The following is a 23,521-nucleotide window of genomic DNA, read 5'->3' on the forward strand; positions in this document are numbered from 1 at the left end:
AGCCCTGACCAGGTGGGTGGGAAGGGGACAGAGCAGAGAGGAAAGGCCTCATGGGACAGAACTGGCCAGGCACAAACCTTAGACCTTTTTTGGCACAGGCTCCCGGACAGCCACTCTGAGTGAGCACCCAGACAATCTCGGCAGGTTTTCATCAACTCCCACAGCAGCTGCCTGCTGGCACTACCCCTGACCCCTCGCTAACATGCAATCTACTAGACAAATGGAATCTCCTTACCCCACTTCCCAGGCACCCCTCCCCCCCCACCAGGGTTCCAAATTCTAGAAAAAGCAAAAACATTCAAATGGTTACGTAAGAAATGCTGTCCTGCGTCTTTCTGTCTCAAAGATAGCGGCCGCCCCTCCCCCCAGGCTCCCCATAGCCCCTAAACAGTTTCTGTGCCAAGATGAAGAGGAGGCCCCAGGCCACCGGGGCTCCTGGTCATAGGGGCTACTGCAGTGACGCCAGGGCACAGGGTGGGTGAGACATGACAGAGGTCCTGGAGGTACGGCCCAGTTCTGCAACATCTCCTCCCACAGGCCAGCTTACTTATTCAGGGAGAGGGATTGCATTCGTTTTCCTGATAAAGTTGCTTTTCTCTTTTGCTTTCTCTCTTCTTTCTTTCTTGCTGCTTCCTCCCGCTGTTTCCAGTTGATTGCCAGCCTGGCAAGTTCAGCCTTGACCTGCTCTGTCTTCCCAGACAAACGCATCTTCATGTAGCGCTCTTCTGCTTTCTGCTTCTTTGTTTCTTCTCATTCTCTCCTTGAAAGCTCCGTCCAGATCCAGGTGTGTGACCTTCTTAGTCGTCTGTGCCACCCGGTTGTGGTTTTCAATGTCAGTGAGCGCTTCCACACCTTTCCGCTTTTGCTGGTAGTCATCATCTTCATCTTCACTCTCATCTGAGTCTAGAGAATTCTTCTCCTTTTTCGGGTCACATGAAGCCCCATCTCCACCTTCTTCTTGCTCATCTTCTTCGTTGGCCTTCTGCTTCTCAGTCCGTAGCTGGGCATCGATCTCCTCAGGGTTTGTACACTGCCTCACCCGGCCTTTGTGGCCTCCCTTTAAAGGTATCCTTTAGTTGTCTCTGTTGCGGCAGCTGCGTCTTGAACTGACACGGGCGTGTTTTACATTTTCATAAATGGATAAACTGTTCTGCCCCATATGAGGTTTTTCTTATTGGCAGCTGATTGTCTTTTCATTACGTTAGACCCTGTCTATGGGTGAATGGTGGATTCGTGATTGACCTAACGACTACTAATGTTGTCCGTGGTTTCGTGTGCTTAGTGACCCTTTGTAAGCCTTCTTACTTGAAACTTTGGAATTATTTTCTTATTAATTCATATAAGTTTTTTTTAAAACATATTCTGAAGATAAGCCTTTTTCAGAAATACAAGTCGAAAATATTTTCTTCCAGAGTGTAGCTTATCTTTTTGTTTTCTAGTAGTTATGAAGCACAGAAATTCACACTAGATTTTTTTAATGCTTGATCTTTGAAAATAATTATATCATCAGCTGTAAATGTAGGTTTTATTATTTCTCCAGTGAAACAGAATAAAAAACATGCTCTATTCTTGTTCACCGTTTATTTTACTGGCAGAATCTAGATTTGGATATAGCTTTGTAACCCTTCACATTCCAGACACGGGCACACTGGCCTTTCTCATGCATGAGAAAGCCTGGGTCTTGCAAAGCTCGCAGTAGGAATTTAGGGTTTAGAATCCTCTCAGCTCTGGGTCCGGCAGAGGGATAAGGTAATATCTTTCCACTTCTTTTTTTCTGGCTGCCCTTTTGCTAGATACAAAGTAACCCCTATTGCTCAAACTTGCAAAAGAAAAAAATTACTGTTTTATTTCAAACGTTAATATTCATCAAATGTGCTTTCTCCTCCAGCTGAGCAAGATGCCCAAAGGAAAGAAGGCCAAGGGGAAGAAGGTGGCCCCGCCCCCCGCCGTCACCAAGAAAACAGGAGGCCAAAAATGTGGTCAATCCTTTGTTCGAGAAAAAGCCCAAGAACCTCGGCATTGGGCGGGACATCCAGCCCAAAAGAGATCTAACATGCGTCATCAAATGGCCCCGATACATCAAGCTGCAGTGGCAAAGAGCCATCCTCTATAAGCGGCTCAAAGTACCTCCTGCCATTAACCAGTTCACCCAGGCCCTGGACAGGCAAACAGCTACTCAGCTGCTTAAGCTTGCCCTCAAGTACAGGCCAGAGACAAAGCAAGAGAAGAAGCAAAGGCTACTGGCCCGTGCTGAGAAGAAAGCTGCTAGCAAAGGGGAAGTCCCGACTAAGAGACCACCTGTCCCCTGAGCAGGAGTCAAATACAGTCACCACCTTGGTGGAGAACAAGAAGGCTCAGCTGGTGGTGACGGCCCATGATGTAGACCCCATTGAGCTGGTGGTTTTCCTGCCTGCCCTGTGTCAAAGATGGGGGTGCCCTATTGCATCATCAAGGGAAAGGCCAGGCTGGGGCGCCTGGTCCACTGGAAGACATGCACCATTGTTGCCTTCACACAGGTTAACTCGGAAGACAAGGGTGCTCTGGCTAAGGTAGTGGAAGCGATTAGGACCAATTATAATGGCAGACATGACGAGATCTGCCGCCACTGGGGAGGCAACGTCCTGGGTCCCAAGTCTGTGGCTCGCATTGCCAAGCTGGAAAAAGCAAAGACTAAAGAACTCGCCACTAAACTGGGTTAAAAAATGTACACTAAGTTTTCTGTACATAAATATAATTACAAAATTTAAAAAAAATCATCAAATGTGAATGAAAATACCTAACAAATAATTACAACAAACAGGATATCTGATTAAGATGGAAAAGACGACAGCCCTGTGAATCTTTAATATGAAAAATAAAGAACATTACATTAATAAGACCTAATTATATCATTAAATATTTAAAATTACCTTCTTTAATAGATTTTTATTTTTATTTAATATATTTCTCTTTTAAATGTCTGTGACACTTTGATGGGATTGATACATAAAATCCTATCAACTCTTACTGCAAAAGAGAATTTTAACTTAACATATTCATCATATTGATCTTGAAACTTCCATTTTATTTATTGTTCAAGAAAGCTAATAGCCCTTTTACTATTTATTATAATTGATATTTTCACCACATAGAGTGATAAATAATTAATACCATTACAGGCACATCATGTGCAGCACACTTATTTGTGAAAAAATTACAACAGACCATTTGAGTAGTCTATTATAAATTTCACTTTAATACTCACTTAAATTTAATTCTATGTTTTACAGGAAAACATAATTAATTTGGGGAATATGCCTTAAATTGACCACATTTTGGCAGCTGATGCTAAGGCGGGATCTAGTATAATCTGGATCTAGACTTACCATATTTCAGCTGATTCTTGAGGATAAGGAAACTCACACACTTATGGCAGAGTCCTTCACACCCCGGGGAAAGTGTTTATAAAACAGGAGGAATGGTCTTTTAGCCTTGCGCTCACCACCTCAAAGCTGAGTTTGATTTTAATTTTTTTGTGCAGTTTTTGTAATTGTGTTTTAATGGAAAAGCAACACCTCTCAAAATCGCTAATAACTTAATTAAATTAAATCCAACAGATTTTTTTTCTATCACACCACCACAAGAATCTTTTCAGGGAAGTAGGAAAATGTTTTCATTACTTCTATAGTGCCATGGTTGAGTTAACTGCTCACATCTTCCCATGAGGCAACTGGACTGAGTTCCTGAGTGGCATCTGGGGAAGCAGTGAGGTAAGGTTAGCTCTGCCTCTTCCTGGGCATGAGCTTGCTGTTCACTTCAGCTTCTAGAATGTTAGCTCCTGAGGAAGGGAACACATTGTCCTTCCTCATTTTATATGTTAGTGCTATCTGACTTGTGTTACTATTGAAAGTATTTGAGAATGGATGAAGGAATGATTACTGTATTGGGTCATAGGATTCTAATGCACCATGACCACATAGGACTGTAACGGAGTTATTAAAGTCACAGATAAAACAGTCAATAAGCCTCTTCTGATCATCATGCCTGTTGTCCTTAGTAGGGTTGTTCAACACATAGGACACTGACTGAGGCCTATGGCTTTGCTGTGGGCTCATTTCTGGATCTATCATCATTATAAGTAGCCACGAGGTTTATATTTACACTTTAAGTCTGACACGTGTATATTAATGTTCTGCCTCTCAGATCCTTCAGATACTTTTTTACTGGTTTCTTGGGGTCCCCTTATTCAGAGATAACAGGTATTTTGCTCTTATGACTGGTCCACATGAGTGCCTTGCTGTCAGGATACTGACACCACCCACTCACCTAAACAGATGACGCTGTACCGTGTGGTGTGTTCTGTCTTGGTCTTCTGTATCCTCCCTCTTAAACCATCAGTAGTTTGTAGCTTGTGACTGACTAGGGAAGACACATCATGGCTTGGGTATGAAACTCAAGAACCTGCCTGTGAATTCAAACTAAGATTTCAATTTTTCTTGAAACTGTGGGTTTCATTTTCTTTCCTGTGATTCTTTCCCTTCCTGGGCATATTTTCTGCACAGATTATGTACACAAAGACATCAGGGTCTTGCTTCTGGGGATTTGACCTAAAGTATACAGAATTATATTTGAATTTTCACCTGATGGATGGCACGTCTCATCTCTCTTGAGAAAACTAAACCTGCTCTAGGAATGTGCTCTGTGTCCACATCTCTCGTCCACCCTTTTAATGCCTGTACTTAAATTTGTATTAAAACCTTTGCTCAATAAATGCCAAATTCCCATTAAAAAAATGCTGCATGCCATAAATGCCATCATCCAGTTGCAATGAGCTCCCAAGACTCAGCTCTGGTGCTGGCTGAGGAGCTAACCTTGAGTACCTTCACGGGTCTGAACCAGCTTTCTGCAGAGAAATAGGATTCTTTGAAACTCTAAATTCACATTTATAAGTAGGACATTCTTATTTCCTGGCAGTTTGTGGATTAAAAAAAAAACAAAAAAACAAACAAACAAACAAAAAAACAAAACAAAACAAAACAAAACCCAAAAAACCCAAAGCAAATAAACAAAAAAATCTGTAAAAGCGGCGTCTTGGAATTATTTGTCTTTAAACTGAATTCTACAGGAAGCATGAAGAATTTGGGTTATGGAAACACAGAAACCATTCTCATGAAATCCAGTGATAGACATCAGTCATTATAAGATGACAGTCCCACACAGCAGGTGTCCAGAGAAGCACACCTGATTCTGGTCTAGCCCTTAATTTAAAAATTCAGAGATAGGGCTAGCCTACAAATGGGATTGCATGGGTAGTCCAACATAAGTCATTGAAAAAGCAGGAAAAGTAGGGTAGGGATCCGGAGTGCTAGCCTCAAAGCAAGCCAGCACTGAAACAAGAGTGTTATGAAGGGGCAGAGCAGACTAGTTTGGAAGACAGTTAACTTACATAAGCAATACAAGAATATGAAACAAATCCTAACGCCTTTGTATGACAAGGTAAAGGTGAGCTTTCTGCTCATACAGAATCTGGTTTTTAAAGATTAGTTTTATTGTTTTCCTGCATATGTGTGGGTCTGTATATATGTATGCACACATGCCTGCAAGTAATCAAGGAGTCCTGAACAGATGGTGGATTCCCTTGCAGTGGAGATACTGGTGACTGTGAGTTGCATGGCATGGGTGCTGGGAAGTGAATGGGTCTCTGTAAGAGCTGAAAGTGCACTTAGCCACTGATCCATCTCTCCAGTCACGGTTGCATGCCATCTCATGTTTTCATTTTTCAAATACTTCATCTTATTTCCAATATACTATACTATGTATACCCATACCCATACCTATACCCATACCTATACCTAACCTATACCTATATATATCATCTGTCTATCTATCTATCTATCTATCTATCTATCTATCTATCCATCTCTGAGTGAATGGTAATCTAGATAATAATGTATAACAAGTTCCTCACCTGGTGCGAACAGAGACCCTAAACCAGACACAAGGAGAACAAACTATGAAGAAAATGACTGACATTAGGCTTTATTAAGATGTTACCAATAAGCAGACAATGCAGAGAGTCTCTAAAGGCAATTCAAATCTGTAGTGTAAAAATGTAATAAAAAATTAAAATCTTAAATATGTAAAATGTCCCGTGCATCCATCAGGAAGAACATAACCCAAATTTAAAGTATGGAACGATCTGTTGAAGGGTCTTTATAAAAGAAATGACCTAAATGGCCCAACACTCATATAGAAAGATGCTCAATGCAATTAGTCACTAGGTGAAAGTAATTAATAAAACCACGGCGAGATTCTGCACATCCATCAGCATGGCTAAAGACAACAAAACAAGAGTCAAAGCTGACAATACTAAATGTTAGCCAAGACAAGCTGGGATTCATTTGCTGCTTAATGGAAATGTAATTTAGTAGAATCACTTTGGAAATGTGGAAGTTTTTAATGAAGTTTAACATCCATCTCTGGGCTACATCTCTGCTTCCTGTTAAATGTATCAAAGAGACTGGGCTACATATCCACACAAAAATGATCTTTATAACAACGGCTGTCATCATAGCCCTGAACAGAGAGCAACTCAGATGTCCTTCTACGGTACAGTGGGCAAATAACTTGTAATGAATACAAGCACATGAAGTATGGCCTACACATAGCTTGGGATGCTTTACACTAGGCTGTTTAGTGGCCACAGAAATACATCTCACAAAATGAAAACCATGTGAACAAAAAACCATGTGCAAAAGCATTCACTTAATAATTTATTTGTGGGGAATGTAGCAAGCATAAAGCTTGCCTAGTGTTCATGGCCCCATGAGTTTAATCCCCAGCACCCTGTAAACAAAATCTGTCTGTCTGTCTGTCTGTCTATCTATCTATCTATCTATCTATCTATCTATCTATCTATCTATCTATCATTAGTCAATCATCTATCTATCATCAGTCAATCATCTATCTATCTATCTATCTATCTATCTATCTATCTATCTATCTATCTATCTATCTACCTCTATCATCTATCCATTTACTTACTTATCTATAAATGATAGATAGTTCTTATACTATCTATCAGTATACTCTTAAGGCCTTAGATGGCCTTGAACTTTATGTCCTACCTCACAAATGCTGAAAATACAGGTATGAGTCACCACATCTGGCTTTAGTAATTTATTTAAAATAAAAATAGGCCAAAATAATCTATATGACATGAGCAAAATCAGATCAAACACTCCTGGTATGCATGGCACGTGTGTGTGTGTGTATGCAAATATATGTGTACTTCCAGTGTATGGGATGTGTGCCTGACTACAGGGGGAGGGGACGAAAGAGGTACAGGAGGAGGGAAGGTCTAGTTGCCTTGCCTCTATTTCTTATCCAGATGATGCTTAGCCAAGTACAATGATCTGGTAAAAAGCTTAACTGCACCTTTACAGTTTGCATAGTTTTCTGTCTACATGCTACATGTCAAGATAATATTTGCTTTAAAATCCTCTATTAAAATTTATGAAGTGGGTCAAAGCATGATGACAAGCCTCAGCGTGTGAATGACAAAGAAAGGTCTGGATCAATAATAAAAGGCTTTATTTCCATTTGTGTGGCATGTGGCCTTACGAAGCCATGAACTAGAAAGACAGAGATCTTCTTCATCTCCAGGGATGGATCTGCCATTTCATGGATATGGCTACCTGGGGGAATCATTTCTTAATGTCCCCATAATCCTGAGCATGTCTATGTGATGTACCCAGTGTAAAGGTGCTATTGTGATGATGAAAACAGTAGCTGATGGCCATGCTTGTCCTGTTCCCCGATTGTCCCTGAAATCTCTGCCACCTGCAACAGGCTGTGGAGTTCCACAAGTTTCTATGAAGCCAAGTGTTAGCTTCCAGTGTGGTAGACTCAAGGTTGGGTGTCTGTTCTGTCCTTTCTGCTACCATAATAACCACTGTGACCAAAAGCAACTCTTGGAGGAGAGTGTTTATTTCAGCTCACAGGTCATAGCCCATTGTTGAGGGAAGTCAGAGAAAGAACTCAAGGCAGAAACCTGAAACAGAAACAAAGGAGGAACACTAATTTCTGGCTCGTCTGATAGCCTGGTTTGTGGTAGTTCTTGATCAGTTTGCTTTTATTTTTTTTTTTTAATGTAGGCCAGCATCATCTGCCCAGGAAATGTCACTGCCCAAAGTAAGCTGGGCCCTTCTAGATTGATTAAGACAGTCAAGACAATGTTCCATAGACATGCCCATAGATCCAACCTGATAAAGGCAACAATTATTCAACTGGTACTCTTTTCAGGTGTTGAGAGTTAATGCTAACTAGGACAGTATCTGACAACATGGATGTCCACATATTTTTCTGTGAGTGGATGTACTTGTCTCAGTGCCTAACATAGGGCTGACACTAAGCAAAACACTGAAGGTCTGAGGAATGAGAGACTCTGGTCATTCAAGCCAGCTAAAGACATTTATCAGCTTTCATTCTATTGAAGGAAGTTGTTTTGGATTATTACACACCAGCACATGACAGTGATCTTCTTTATTATGATCTAGGTGTGGACATTATCTACCCAGTTCCCCTTTCTGCTGTATTGATGCCCCGTTAACTTACTGGGAATGTTTTGTGAATTAAGCTTAAAGCCTAACATAGCTTAAAGTAGACTTTCTGTATTATGGATGGCATATCTGTGATAGTCAACATTGACAGTCAACTTAACAGAACCTAGAATCTTCTAGGAGACAAGCCTCTGGGCAGGCCTATGACAGATTGTCTAGATTAGGTTGACTGAGGTGAGGTGACATTTCAAATAGATTGCTGTTCTGGACTGCATAAGAACAGCAGCATAGTGTGAGGACTCCAGACTATGGACACAATGTGACTTGTTGCTACAAGCTACTACCACTGTGACTTCTCTGCCATGGTAGACAGCATCCTTGAACTATAAGACAAAATGAACTCTTCCATCCTTAAGCTGCTCTTGTTCCAGCAACAACACAGATAACTGATTCAGCATCATCGACAAATGTGCTAGTCTTCGCCAGCCTGGTTTCTGTTGAAGTAGCCCGGGATTGTATCATGTGAATGCAGGTGGGGGTTACTGAGAAACAAATACTGCTGCTTTTGAAAGGGGAAATATAGAATTAGATTCCTAAATGTGATAGTTTCATATGTTTAATCATTAAGATTATCTTCCTGGGAACACTGGAGTCTTTGTTCTGATGACTATATTTCCTCTGAACTCTTTGATGCTGAGTTTTCTCTGCTTGAAATATTTTCCTGAGGTCTAATGAAACCGCAGAAAAAGAGTATATACCTGCCTGACCACCCCCTGAAAACCACAGAGAGGTGGTGGGTGGCAGAGGCAGTTCTCAGCTTTGGCCTGAGATTTTAGAGCTCACTGGGAGAAGCTAGAGGTCCTGTTCTTGAGACTGTGTTTTTGCAGAGGTGATAGGCTTGGATTAGTCAGTTTATGAATTATTCAGGGTAGATTAGCTAGATAATAGATTACTCAGGCCTCGGTTCCTTTCCTACTTCTCTTACCACATCTGACTCTTGCTCATTTCATTCTAAACTGGCTGCTCCCAAAGATGTAGAGGGACAGAAGAAAGGAAGATACGGTATCTAGAATTTCTCAGCAATGTTCAGAAGAGTGAAAAAGTGACCTGGTGTCTCACATCTGTACCTGTAGGGGAAGGGAAGGAGAGGAACTGGCATGAACTCAGTAGCGTGGGATGTTTGAAGTCATGCCCCTGGCTACACTGAGAGCAAAGGAAGTGAACAGGAAAGCAAGTGGGTACCCAGGTGTGACGAGAGAGTAGCAGTAGGTGCCCATTCCGGGCATATTCTCAGTAAGGCTAAACCTCGCTGCAAGGTGTATCCGAGCCTAATGATCCTTGGAATATGTATAATTTTAATTTTAGCTAAAAATATATTGAGTTCCAATTACGTGTTAGGTAATACACACATTGTATCACCATTACTTTTCACTTTATGTTATAGTAGGTCTAACAGCTTAAAGTGCAAAGTCAGTTAGTTGTTGAATACAAGTTTGGAGGTAAGGACTCCAAGGACAGGTATAGAGATTAGAGATGTCATCATTCCAAGCCCATGATTTGGGAACTAGAAAGATGGTTCAGGGGTTAAGAACACTTGCTGCTTTTGCAGAGGACCCAGGTTTGGTTCCTGCCATACGTATAGCAATTGACAATTGCCTGTAACTCCAATTCTAGGGAGTGAGTATAGCACCTTCTTTTGGCTTCCTCAGGCACCGAGCATGCATATGTACACGTACATGCAGGCCAACACACATAAGATTAAAATAAATAAATCTTTTAGAAGTACGTTCTTTTCCAATATATGTTGTGCTGCTGTCTAAATAAAACAAAATGATTCTAAATAAGTCTTTTTACATTGTTTCAAGATAATGTTGAAGCTTAAAATATGTCCCGTGGGTGTGGACAAAATAATATAGATGAAGGACATCGTGTCTGCTGTTGTTTCTTGCCTTAAATTAGGTTTCCCCTTGTAACTTTATTTGTATGTGTGTGTATATGTGTGGTGTGTGGGTACATGTATATGACACACAACTGCCTCTGCACATGTGTGTGTGTAGAGGTTAAAGTCAACCTCAGGTGCCTTCCTTATCCCTTTCCACCTTAGTTTTTCCATTTTATTTTATGTTTATCATGTTTTGTTTGTGAATATATTGCTGTACCATGTGCATACCTGATGCCTGCAGAGGCCAGAAGAAGGCATCAGATACTCTGGACCTGAAGTTACAGATGGTTATAAGCCTCATTGAAGGTGCTGGGAATCACTGTCAGGGCCCCTAGATTACATTCATCACCTCTAACAGCTAAGCCATCTCTCCAGCCACCCCACCTTAGTTTTAAAATTTTGATTAATTAATTTTTTATTTATTCAGTTCATATCCCAGTATCAGCCTCCCCGCCTCCCCGCCTGCTCCCAGTACTCCCTCACACTGATCCTCCCCCAATTCTTCCCTTCTCCTCTGAGAAGGCAAAACCACCCCTGGATATCACCACCAATACTCCCTACTCACCTCTGACCACTCTAACCTCCCAACCCCCCACCGTCAAGATACTGCAGAGCTAGGTGTATCCTCTCCCATTGAGGCCAGACAAGGCAGCCCAGTTAGGGTAATGGGATTCACAGACAGGCAACAGATTCAGGGAAAGCCCCTACTCCAGTTGTTGGGGGACCAGCATGAAGGTCAAGCTGCACTTCTGCTGTGTATGTGTGTGTTGGGGGGGGGGAAGGGTCCAGCCTGTGCTTGCTTTTGGTTGGTTGTTCAGTCTCTTGGAGCCTCCAAGGGTCCAAGTTAGTTGACTCTGTTGTTCTTCCTGTGAAGTCCTTGTCCTCTTCAGGTCCCTTAATCCTTCTCCAAACTCTTCCACAAGATTCCCGGAACTCCATCTAATGCTTGGCTGTGGGTATCTGCATCTCTTTTCATTGGCTGCTGGGTGGAGCCTCTCAGAGGACGGTTATACTAGGCTCCTGTTGGTAAGCATAACAGAGTATCACTAATAGTGTCAGGGATTTGTTCTTGTCCATAGGATGGGTTTCAATTTGGGCCAGACACTGGTTAGCCATTCCCTCAGACTCTGCTCCATCGTTATCCTTGCTCATCTTGTAGGCAGGAACACTTTGCATCAAAGGTTCCCTCGGTCTATCTACCTCCAATATCTATTTTTTCCCTCCTTCTGAGAAAGATTCAACCATCCCCCTTGGACCCTCCTTTTAGTTTGGCTTCTGTGGGTCTCTGTAGTGTACCGTGATTATCCTGTACTTTACGGCTAATACCTACTTATGAGTACATACGATGCATATCCGTTTGGGTCTGGGTTACCTCAGTCAGGATAATATTTTCTTTTCCTTTTTTAGGTAGTTTAATACTTTATTATTCTATTGTTTTGGTTATTTTATTTATTTACATTTCAAATGTTATCCCCCTTCCCGATTTACCCTATGAAACCCCTCATGCCACCCCTTGCTTGTATGAGGATGTTCCCCCACCCACCCACCCACTCTTGCCTCACTGCTCTAGCATTCCCCCACACTGGGGACTCAAACCTCCACCGAACCAAGGGCCTCCCCTCTCATTGATGCCAGACTTAAGGCAATCATCTGCTACAGCTGGAACCATGGGTCCCTCCATGTGTACTCTTTGGTTGGTGGTTTAGTCCTTGGGAGCTCTGGGGGATTTAGTTGGTTGACATTGTTGTTTTCCCTATGGGGTTTCAAACCCCTTCATATCCTTCAGTGCTTCCCCTAACTTACCCATTGGGTCCCTATGCTCAGTCTGATGGTTGGCTGCAAGCATCAGAACCTGTATTGGTCAGGCTCTAGCAGAGCCTCTGAGGGACAGCTATACCAGGCTCCTGTCAGCAAGCACTTCTTGGCATCAGAAATAGTGTCTGGGTTTGGTCTCTGCATGTGGGATGGTTCTCTAGGTGAGGCAGTCTCTGACTGGCCTTTCCTTCACTCTCTGTTCCACTCTGTGACTCTGCATTTCCTTTAGATAGGAGCAATTCTGAGTCAATATTTTTGAGATGGCTTCATTCCTTAACCAGGGGCCATGCCTAACAACTGGATATGGTCTCTACAGGTCCTATCTCCCTTTTGTTGTTGGGTATTTTGGCTTAATGCCATTCATATTGGATCCTGGGAACCTCTTGCTTCCCAGGCTTCTGGAACTTTCTAGTGGCTACCCTGGGTTCCCAGTCTATCCCCTATTGCTACATACCTCCATTCAATTTCTTGACCCTCTGTACTTTCCCCTGCCCTATCTCCTCCCACACCTGATACTGCCTCCCCTCTCCCTCCCCCCCTTTCCTCCTTTCCAGATCCCTTTCTTCCTCTATCCCCTGTGATTAATTTGTTCCCCCTTCCAAGTAGGACTGAAGCATTCACATTTTGATTGTCCTTCTTGAGCTTCATATGGTCTCTGAGTTGTATCGTTGATATTGAAGCTTTTTGCCTAATATCCTCTTGTCAATGAGAACATACCATGTGTGTTCTTTTGTGACTGGGTTACCTCACTCAGGATGATATTTTACAGTTCCATCCATTTGCCTGTGAAATTCATGAAGTCATTGTTTTTAATAGCTGAGTAGTACTCCATTGTGTAAATGTACTACATTTTCTGTATCTATTCCTCTGTTGAGGGACATACGGGTTGTTTCTAGCTTCTGGCTATTATAAATAAAGCTACTATGAATATAGCTGAGCAAGTGTTCTTGTGGTATGATAGAGCATCTTTTGGGTATATGCCCAAGAATGGTATAGTTGTGTCTTGAAGTATAACTATTTCCAATTTTTAAAGAAACCACTGAATTGATTTCTAAAGTGGTTTGCACTCCCATTAGCAATGGAGGAGTGTTCCCCTTGCTCTACATCCTTTCCTTCTGAGCACCAATTTTCTTGCTAGAAGTGTTGGTGGGGGGCAATATATACTCTTCTTGATTCTTTCTTTTTCTGGGGCCAGAAGCCAATGATGGCTTCAGAGGATTAATACCTGTTGCATAACAGTGGGGAATTAGGTAAAGGTGGCCAGACACCTTTAACTTGGCGAGCTATTTAACTCCTTGAGAACCAGAGAGAAAAGAAAGGGTCACTCACACAGAAACCATATCAGGTGAAGCAGAACCTGGCTGCACCACCTTTCTTTTATTGCTTTCAGCTTCTTATAGCTTTTAGACAAAATGTTCTCAATGTAAGACAGAATAATCTCATAGATAAAATGTTGCAAAGAAAGGAAAAGAATGAAACTCTTTAACACAGACAAATGTGCTCACACTTCCACACCCTCCCACACACTCCCCCCCAGACACACACACACACACACACACACACACACACACACACACACACTTTGGTCGGGCCTAGCCACCTGTCTCAATCAATCCCACAAGTGTTCATGCATGCTTACATACATACACATATACCTACACACATACACATAAACAGACATGTATGTATACACACTGGGTCAAAATCCTCCAAGTCAGCAACCTTATTTCTTTTCTCTGGCCCCTTTTTCTTTGCCTCTTAGGCAAAAGTTCTTTAGAAAATTATCTCAGAGACAAAATGTTCCACAAAATGAGAGTTACAGAAGGATGTTGATATTAAGTTTAAAGCTTCCTACATGCTCATTATAAGTTCAAACAACAGTCAATGAAGTTGAAGGAATGTGTGGAATACATATAAAATGCAATATTATTTAATCTCATAAAATAAAGTAATTCTGCCAGGTATGGTGGTGCATGTCCTTAATCATGGCACTAAGGAGGCAGAGGCAACAGAGTCTCTGTGAGTTTAAGACTATTCTTCTTTAAATAGTGATTCACGATTTATCCAAGATAAAAGGTGGTGGTAGTGGTGGTGGTGATAGTGGTGGTGGTGGTGTGTGTGTGGTGTGTTAGTGTGTGTGTGTATGTGTGTAGGGGAATCATAGCACATGCTACACTATGGATAAGCCTCTATGATATTATGTTAAGGAAAATAAAGCAATCAGGAAAGATGAATAATGTATGATTGCGCTTACTATTAACTACAGTGTGGAAGTTAAATCATAGAGACATCATAGTATCTACCAGAAGAGATGGAGAAATAAATAAAAAATTGTTTAGTACGTACATCAAATCAGTAAACAAGATGAAAAGAATGATGGTGATGGATGTTAGGGATAGTTTCAAAGAATTATGAAAGAATTAAACTTCACACTTGAAACAGTGAAAGTAGGAACCAAATATGTTGTTTATAATGAACACACCTCACTGCCAAAGACAAACATAAACCACAGTATGAAAGTATGGAAGCCAATATGCAAACCAAATGCAGCCCAAACCAGGCAGGAGTAGCTGTATTTAACACGATAAAATAGACTGCAAGCCGAAATTAGTCAGAAAAGATAAAGGTGTATAGATTGCTACAAGGAAAAATTGATCCAGAAGATATAACAACTATAAACATATATCATCAAATGTTGATGAATCTAACTTTGTAAGACAAACAGCATGGACATAAAGCATGGGTTCAGGTACTTTGGCAGTAGATAACTTCAGTACCCTTATCAGCTAATAGATCATTCAGGCAAACACTGACAGGCACTTCAGAGTTAAACTGTACCCTAGATCAAACAGCCTTGACAGATAGCCATAGAACATTCTTCTATCTAACAGATGTGGGACACACATCTTTTTAGCATTCCTGGAACTTTTTCTAGAAGAGACCACATTTTATGCTATAAAACAAGTCTTAGCAAATACAAAAGAATGAAATAATCTCTTGTATCTTATTAGATCATAGTAGAGTAAACCTAAAAAACAAGAGAAACCAGGGAAACTATGCCAACAATTGAAGATTGAACAACATTTATTTGAATGATCAGTGAGTTATTAAAGAAATAAAGGAGAAAAATTTAAACTCAATATAATCAAAGAAAATGCAAGCACAGCATTTCAGAATCTTTGAGCTATTACAAATGCAGTTGCTAAAGGCAAGTTTACAGCTGAGAGTACTCACATTAAACATCAGGAAGATCTCCAATGGATAAGGTGATGAAGCACCTGACGCTCAGAGGAAAACATGGACAAGTGAAGCCCCAAATCATGATCTACGAAGAAAGAATAAGGATCAGAGAAGAAACAAATACAACAAAGACTAAAGCACAATACAACAACTCGATACAATGAAGAGTAAGCTCTTTCAAAAGAGAATAAACAAGATGGATCAATCTTTATGCAAACTAACAAAAAGAGAAAAAAACACCGAACCATAAAATTATAAACACAAAAATAAGACATTAAACAGCTACTAATAAAATCCAGAGGATCATCAAGAGATACTTAGAAAGCTATATTTCAAAAAGATGGAAAAGTCAAGAAGAAATATATAGTTTCCTAGGTACATATGACCTACCAATAATGAGATCAAAGAACTATAAATTATATAAATGAATCTATAAAGAGCAATGAGGTTGAGACAGTGATAAAGAATCCCCCAGTGCTACAGAGATGGTGCAACAGTTAAGAGAACTTGTTGCTCTTGCAGGGGGCTCAAATTCTGTTCTCAGTATATGTATTAGGCAGTTCATAACTGAATAATGTGAACTTCAGTGCTAAGGGATCTGACACTTTATCCTGACTTCCATAGGCACCCATGTGTTCATATATTTGTAACCCCAACATTAATCAAACTATAGTAAATCTTTTCTTTTTAAAAAAGTTTTAAAAAGGCAACAGCAATCGCAATAACAATAAAGCCCAGGACTAGCAAATTAGCTGCTAAATTCTACCAAACGCTCAACAAAGAACCAATGCTCCTGAAACTATCCCATAAAAATAAAAAGAGATGCAATGCTACCAAGATAATTCTATAAAGCTAACATTGCTATAATCTCAAAACTACAGCAAAATACCAAAAAGAAAGCTTTAAGCTAATTCTGTGAACAAAGTCACAAAATTCCTTGATAAAATATTTGCAAATAAAATTCAACAACATATGGAAAATATCAGAGAGTATAGTTTTATTAGCTTCATTCTAAGGATTTAAGTATCATTCGATATGTATAAATCAATAAATATAGACTTATCTATTCAACGGATTCAGAAAATTCTTTAATACAGAATACTGGAGGTACCACAATACCTGATTCCAGAATATGTTTACAGGTATTGTCACAAAAGCAGCGTAATTGACAATGAAATAGGACACAAAACCCGCATAACTATAGCTGCCTGATTTTTTTATTTAAAAATTGTTTTGAGGATTTTAGGCATGAGTACTGTGTTTACATATTCTCCACTTCTTCCCTTATCCCTCTAACTTCTCTCATTTTTCCTTGACTTTCTCATAAACTCAAGGCTGTTATTTTAAAGTTAAATACATATTTAACATGTAATTATATATAAATATATAATTAATGTGTGTATGTGTTCCTGAGTCCATTTAATTTGGTCATATATACATATATACATATAAGGCTGATCAACTGAGACTGGGTAACCTATCAGGGCGCTAGTCTCTGGAGAAAGTTCTTAGCAGAAGATCATCTTTTAGGAGCGAGGTTTTTAACTTCCCCCATTCATTTGTCATTTGCAGGTCTTATTTAGGTGATCATCTTGAGATTTCTCTTTTATATCTAGAAGACACTTTTTTTAAAGCAAGTGTCTCTTTGGCGCTTATAATCTTTCCACTCCATCCTTCAGATTGTGAGTCTTCTGTGTAGTCAACATGGGTTGAGTAGGTTTGCAGCTCAGACATAAACTCCCTCTTATTAAGCATGCTCTAAATCCATCTAGGCAGCTGATAGTTACCTCCAAACTTAAAGCACTGCTACTACATGATTGGGGTTGTATTGGGAAAGTCCTGCTAGGTTGGTCATTGTTGTGGTTAATGGACTTTGCAGTTGGGGTAGAATTACTGATTACCTTTCTTATTTGGCAGCTTGCATAAGAGCTTCTGATACTACTGAGAGCTATTCTGTAGGGAGGAGGCTTCCAGGTCAGTTTCAGCTTGAAGGAGGAAATGGAAAAATGGTAGTGGTGGGAAATTTAGCTAGAGAGGGAGGGCAATATGGAGGAAAAAGAGGAAGAAGAGAACGTCATAGGAAAATACTTTATAAACTTACTTAAAAACTATATATACATATACATCACACACACACACACACACACACACACACACACACACATATAATCTCCCACATGGTCTGATTCACATGGTCTGATAGTGTCCCCCCCGCCCCCGCCCAAGAGCCATAGATTACCCAAAACTCCAGTGTCAGACACACAGTAACCCTCCCTTAGAGTTGTTCAGGGGGTTGCGGAGTGGACCAAGAGATTTCTAAAACAATATAGTCCATTGCCCTTAGTTGTCTCCCAGACCTTGAAAGAAAAACACTATTGTTCAAGACACCACCCACATTAGCCACTTTTTAAAATCAAGATTCCCAAAACATACCTTGGAAAAAAAGATGGTCTATTTAACAAATGGTGCCATGAACACCAGATACCCATAAGTAGAAGATAGGAATTTGGCTCCTGCCCCTCATTGCACAGAAACCTGATCCAAACTAACAAAGATCTCAGTGCAAGTATTCCCAGTCAGGCACATCCATGGACAGCTAGAAATGATTACGACAATCAGGCATCTTCACAGCCAGCTTGCAAGGCACCCAGCGACAGGACAAGTCATCTCTAGCGGCCCAAGAGGCAACAGCTTTCCTCCTGTGTCTGTCCCTTTGCACATGCGCCATGACCCCTCTCCCATGTCCCTTTGCAAGTGCACCTTGGGTCCAGTAAAAGCCCCATTCTCTCTGCCCCCTCCCTCTTCTTTCTCCCCTCTCCCAGAGGCTGTCTCTTGTTTCCCCCCTCCCAGTAAACCTCCCTGCATGGTGTGATTTGTTTGGGACTCTCAGAGCAGTTCTAACAGTGAGACATGTAAATTGGAAGCTGCTAGTGGAAAAAAATGGGAAGACACCTTAAAATAGAGTCGTGGACAGCGGCTTTCTGAAAAGGATTCCAACAGCTCAAGAAATGAAGAGTTGAAAAACAAGATTTCATAAATTCAAAGGCTTTTGCAGAGCAAAAATGCCATCAGCAGAATGAGGAGACTGCTACAGAGGGGAGAAGGTCCTTGCCAACTATCATCTGATGAAAGACTAGTATCTAGATATAAGAAGAACTAAAGAAATCAAACACAAGAAAAACAAACCATCCAATCAAGAAATGGTCAATGAATTAGCTAGTTCTCGAAAGAAGTGTTACAAACGACCATTGGTAATAAATAAAGTATTCAAAATCCTTCACTATCAAGAAAAACACAAATACAATCTGTTACATGTCATTCCAGTCAAAATGACTTTCGTGAAGCAAACAGGCTCGCAAAATGACTTGGCAGGTCAGAAAATTGTGTGTAAAGATTTCACAACTTGACTCTGTTGGTCTTCCTGGGGAATCCCTGTCCTCTCCCAGGTCCCCCAATCCTTCTTCCAACTCTTCTGTAAGATTCCCCTAGCTCCATTTAATGTTTGGCTGTGGGTCTCTGCATCTCTTTCCATTGGCTGCTGGGTGGAGCCTCTCAAAGGACAGTAATGCAGGGACTCCACAGGAAGACCAACAGAGTCAACTGAACTGGAGCCTGGGGGCTTCCAAAGACTGAATCACCAACCAAAGAGTGAGCTTGGGCTGAATCTAGGCCCTCTGCATATATGTAGCAGGTGACCAGCTTGGTTCCCAACAACAAGAGCTAGAGTTGTCCCTGAATCAGTTGCCAGTGTATCCTGTTCTCCTAAATGGAGAGCCTTATCTGGCCTCAGTGGGAGAGTATATGCTTAGTCTTGCAGCAACCTGATATGCTAAGGGTAGGGGTGGAGAGGTAGGGGTAATACCTACAGGGGGGCTCCCGCTTCTCACAGGAGGAGAGTGAGGAATGGGGGAAGATCTGTGTGAGGGGCACTAGGAAGAGAGGGGGAGTTGATATTGGGATGTAAAGTGAGTTAATAAACAAACTAAAAACAAACAAACAAACTTACTTTATAACTTGAGTTTGATTCCCAGAACCTAGTGTGGAAGGAGAAAAGCAACTCCTGAAAGTAATTTTCTCACCTCTGTATGAGCATCATAGTATGTGTGAACCCATCTGTACACAAGTATATCACACACACACACACACATGAATACAAAATAATAGACACATAAACAAAAAAAAAATAACAACAAATGCTCAAGAGGATGTGAGAAAAGGTGAATTCTTTTACACTGTTGGTAGGAGTATAAACTGGTCTAGCAACTGTAAAACCAGTATGGAGGTTCCTCAAAAACCCAAAATTAGATCTACCATATAGCCCAACTATACTGTTCCTAGACATACACCTAAATTACACACTACTGAGATATTTTTACATTCATGTTTATCGCAGCACAATTTACAATAGCCATGATCCATACCCAGCCTAGGTGCTCCTCAATAAGGGGAAAATAAAGAGAGTATGGTATACTATGGTATATATACACAGTAGAATTTTACTCAGCTATAAAGAACAATAAAACTATGTCATATGCAGAAGAGTGTGTAGATAGGGAGATTATCATATTAAGTGAAAGTCAAATATCATGTTTGCTCTTAGAATCTAGATTAAAGTATATCTCTACATATGTTGATTAATGCATGTACTCATATGTGTGTGTGTGATGTAATAGTATGTAGTAAGAGAAGAAGGTCACTAACAGGAATGAGTAAAGTGGACACAAGAGCACATAATTACAGAAATATAAATACCACATTTTCTTTCACTTGAAAAAATACACACACACACACACACACACACACACACACGCATGCACACACATACACTGGTTGTTTGTAGAGGTATACACCTATAAAGCCAGCAATCAAGGAACCACCAAATACAGGCAGATCACTGGTCTGCTAGTATAGATAAAACACGAAAACCTAGGTTTAGTGAGAGAACCTGTCTCAAAAAGTAAGGTGGAGAGCAGCAGAGAAGACATCCAGAGTTGACTTCTGACCTTTACATGTGCACATAGCAGTAAGTACATCCATGCACACACATGCCTACAACACACACACACACACACACACACACACACACACACGGGAACAGGACTGGGAGGGGGAGAGACAAGAGATGGCAAAGTCCCATGACGAAATCTGGGACTCACACTCCAGAGGCCAGCATCAGGGTGCACATCTGAGTTTACTGCCCATCTTACATAGAGTGTTTGAACCAATCCCACACCCCTAAATCCTCTGCCAATCAAATCTCCCCACACTGTTTTGCTGTGACCCGTTGAAAGTTCTTCCTGATGAGGTAACTCAGAAGGAGCAGGCATGTGTGTGTGTGGGGGGGGGCTGTTGGGGGGCTGGAAGAGACTGGGGGTTGGGGAGGGTGAAGCATTGCCACATATTCAGTTGAAAAGCAGCCACTGTCATGGCCTCCTGGTATTTATTTAGCCTAAATTTTTGACAACAGCTGAGCAGAAGCAGGTCCCAGTGGAGAAAGTTAAAAAAAAAAATGTATTCCAGCTGGCTAGACTAGCTGACATTTTGATTTCTTATCAAGGTCCTCAAATATTGGCACTGTAATAATTTTGGTGTAAATCATATACTTTCATATATACAGATGTTATGGAGCATTTTATATGAAGTAATAATATTAAATAATTTGATTGAACTAATGGGTACTTGAACTGACAAGTAATGAAATAAGAAACACTAAATCAGACACATTCACCCGCTGTAGACTTAAATTCTAAAAGAGTCTGAGTTACTCTTTTTGCTGATTTTTAGGTGACTTCAATAACAGATATAGGGCTGTCTGTCATTACAGTAGAGAGCTATGGGGAAAGGAAGGAGAGGGAGGAAAGTCTAACAATTCATGTACGAAGATAGCACAGGGAAACACATTGTTTCTTTCCTAATCTAGTTAATGAAAACAAACCTTGGGAATTATCTATATTCTCAAGGTATACAAGGTATATGTATATATTATCTAATCTATATCATCTATATCTACATATATCACACATATATAATATAGGTATATCTATAAAATAAAATTACTCTTAACTATTCAATAATTCTTTTTCTCCCTCTCTCTTTTTCTCTCTGGGGTGGGGGGGCAGGGCACATCAAGGTGGCTATTGTTCACTGTTACATATACCAGGTTGAAAGTTTCTGGTGATTCTCCCATCTCCACATCTATTAAGGAGAGAAAAAGACTTTCAATCATTAGTTACAAATTGTATGGAAACTCTTAGAAAGACTGTGTAATATCTAATCTTAATTTATAATATTTGCACTTTTTCAAAAAAATTGTTTTCACTTGAATCCTAATCATACAGAGTAATAAAGCAGGTTTTCCTCTAGCCCATGATCTATATAGTAACAGGTTCTTGGCAACTTTAGTTGTATGGGTTACATCTCATAAATGAGACTGAAATCCAAATTAAAAAAAAAAAAAATGCCAGTTTCTGTCGTTCATGTCAGTGGTGCATCAGGACATATTACAAGTAGGTTTCTGTTGTAGATGTAGGGGTGTGGAGCCGGGAGATGGTGATGATCACCTCTCTCCTCCACTAGTGTACAGAGTGCTTTCCAGCGTTGTGAGCTCTAGTCGGTAGATGGGAAGCTTCTAGCTGGGCACCAGCTTTATTTTTCTATGATTGATGACATAAGTAAAGCCCGTCAGCAGTAGGGGATATATATCAGGTTAAAAAGGGGGGTTGACATTGGCTAAAGAGGGCCGTAGAACCAGGGACATCAGGGGACATTATCAAGGTTAATGGTTACACTCCATACTCTGATGATGTGGCCCTAAATGTGCATAAGTATGGGACCAGCCACCAAAGCATGACAAACGTACCAGTGATTTTTGACATCAGATGGTTCAGGTTGGGAACTCTGAAGCCACCGAATGTAAGTAATGATGTGCTATAAAGTGACTTTCAAGAAAAGGAAACAAAAAGAAACTTTAACTTGTATTATACGATGATTTATGTTTTAGTTTCATTCTGTTGCTTCGATGAAAATATCCTGACAGAAAGCATATTATCAGGAAGAGGATCGTTTTCGTTTATGATTCCAGGTTACAGTCTATCACGGGAGGAACTCACAATAGTTAAAAGGCAGGAACTCATAATAGTTACATCACACCTAACCAGAGTCCAGAGCAGTGCAAAGATGAATGTATCCACGCTTGTACTCAGCTCACCATGCTTACACATTCCAGAACAGAAGCCCCAGGAATAGTGCTACCCCCAGTGGCCTGGGTCTTTGTACATAAATTAACATACAAGATTATTCTCCACAGGTATGCCCACAAGCTAACCTGATCTAGACAGTCCCTCTTCCCAGATGATCTGATATTATTTAAACTTGACAATTAAAACTTATCATTATAATTTTTTTTGCTATAAATATGTCAGGTTAATGCTAACTACTTGCTTTAAAAAATTCATGAGGTTTTAATAATTAACTCTTCATGCCCCTATGATGATTGGGTGGTGGAGGCTAAGATTGCTGGAGTGTATTTGCTAATCTTCTGGGTCATCAGTGAATGGCTCTTGGCATGCAGTGTTTGCTCATCTCCACTCATTATATGAATGAATGAGATCACCTCAGCTCCCGATACTCTCAAATCCCTGTGTTAGTGAAATATTCCTACTAGTAGCACCAGGGGAAGTTGCTGAAGGGACTAACTGTTAGCTGAAAAAATAAGTGAAGAAACAAAGAAATGTAAACAAAAACAAAAACAAAAACAAAAAAACAGTTTGTAAAATGCCAAGGAAATCTTGGCAGTCACTGGCACATACAGGTCCATTCTTGTCTTTCAGAGTCTTCCTCATTTAAAAATTGTTTTCATATTTTGTTTAATTGGTTTTTTTTGTTTTCAATACTTTCTGACAGCAGATTCTCCTCCCTTCACTACTCTCACTTCCAAGGCCTCCCAACCTTCTCTTTTCTCCCAGATCTACCCTTGTTCCTTTTC

The 23,521-nt window shown here is 40.5% G+C and overlaps 1 pseudogene; it reads right to left on the reverse strand.

Moving 5' to 3' along the window:
• Positions 1-543: 543 nt before the first annotated feature.
• LOC117722282 (28 kDa heat- and acid-stable phosphoprotein pseudogene) overlaps positions 544-23,521 on the reverse strand; it is a 147,934-nt pseudogene continuing 124,956 nt past the window's right edge.

This window comes from Arvicanthis niloticus, chromosome 17, assembly GCF_011762505.2.
Source record: "Arvicanthis niloticus isolate mArvNil1 chromosome 17, mArvNil1.pat.X, whole genome shotgun sequence".
Lineage (NCBI taxonomy): Eukaryota > Metazoa > Chordata > Mammalia > Rodentia > Muridae > Arvicanthis > Arvicanthis niloticus.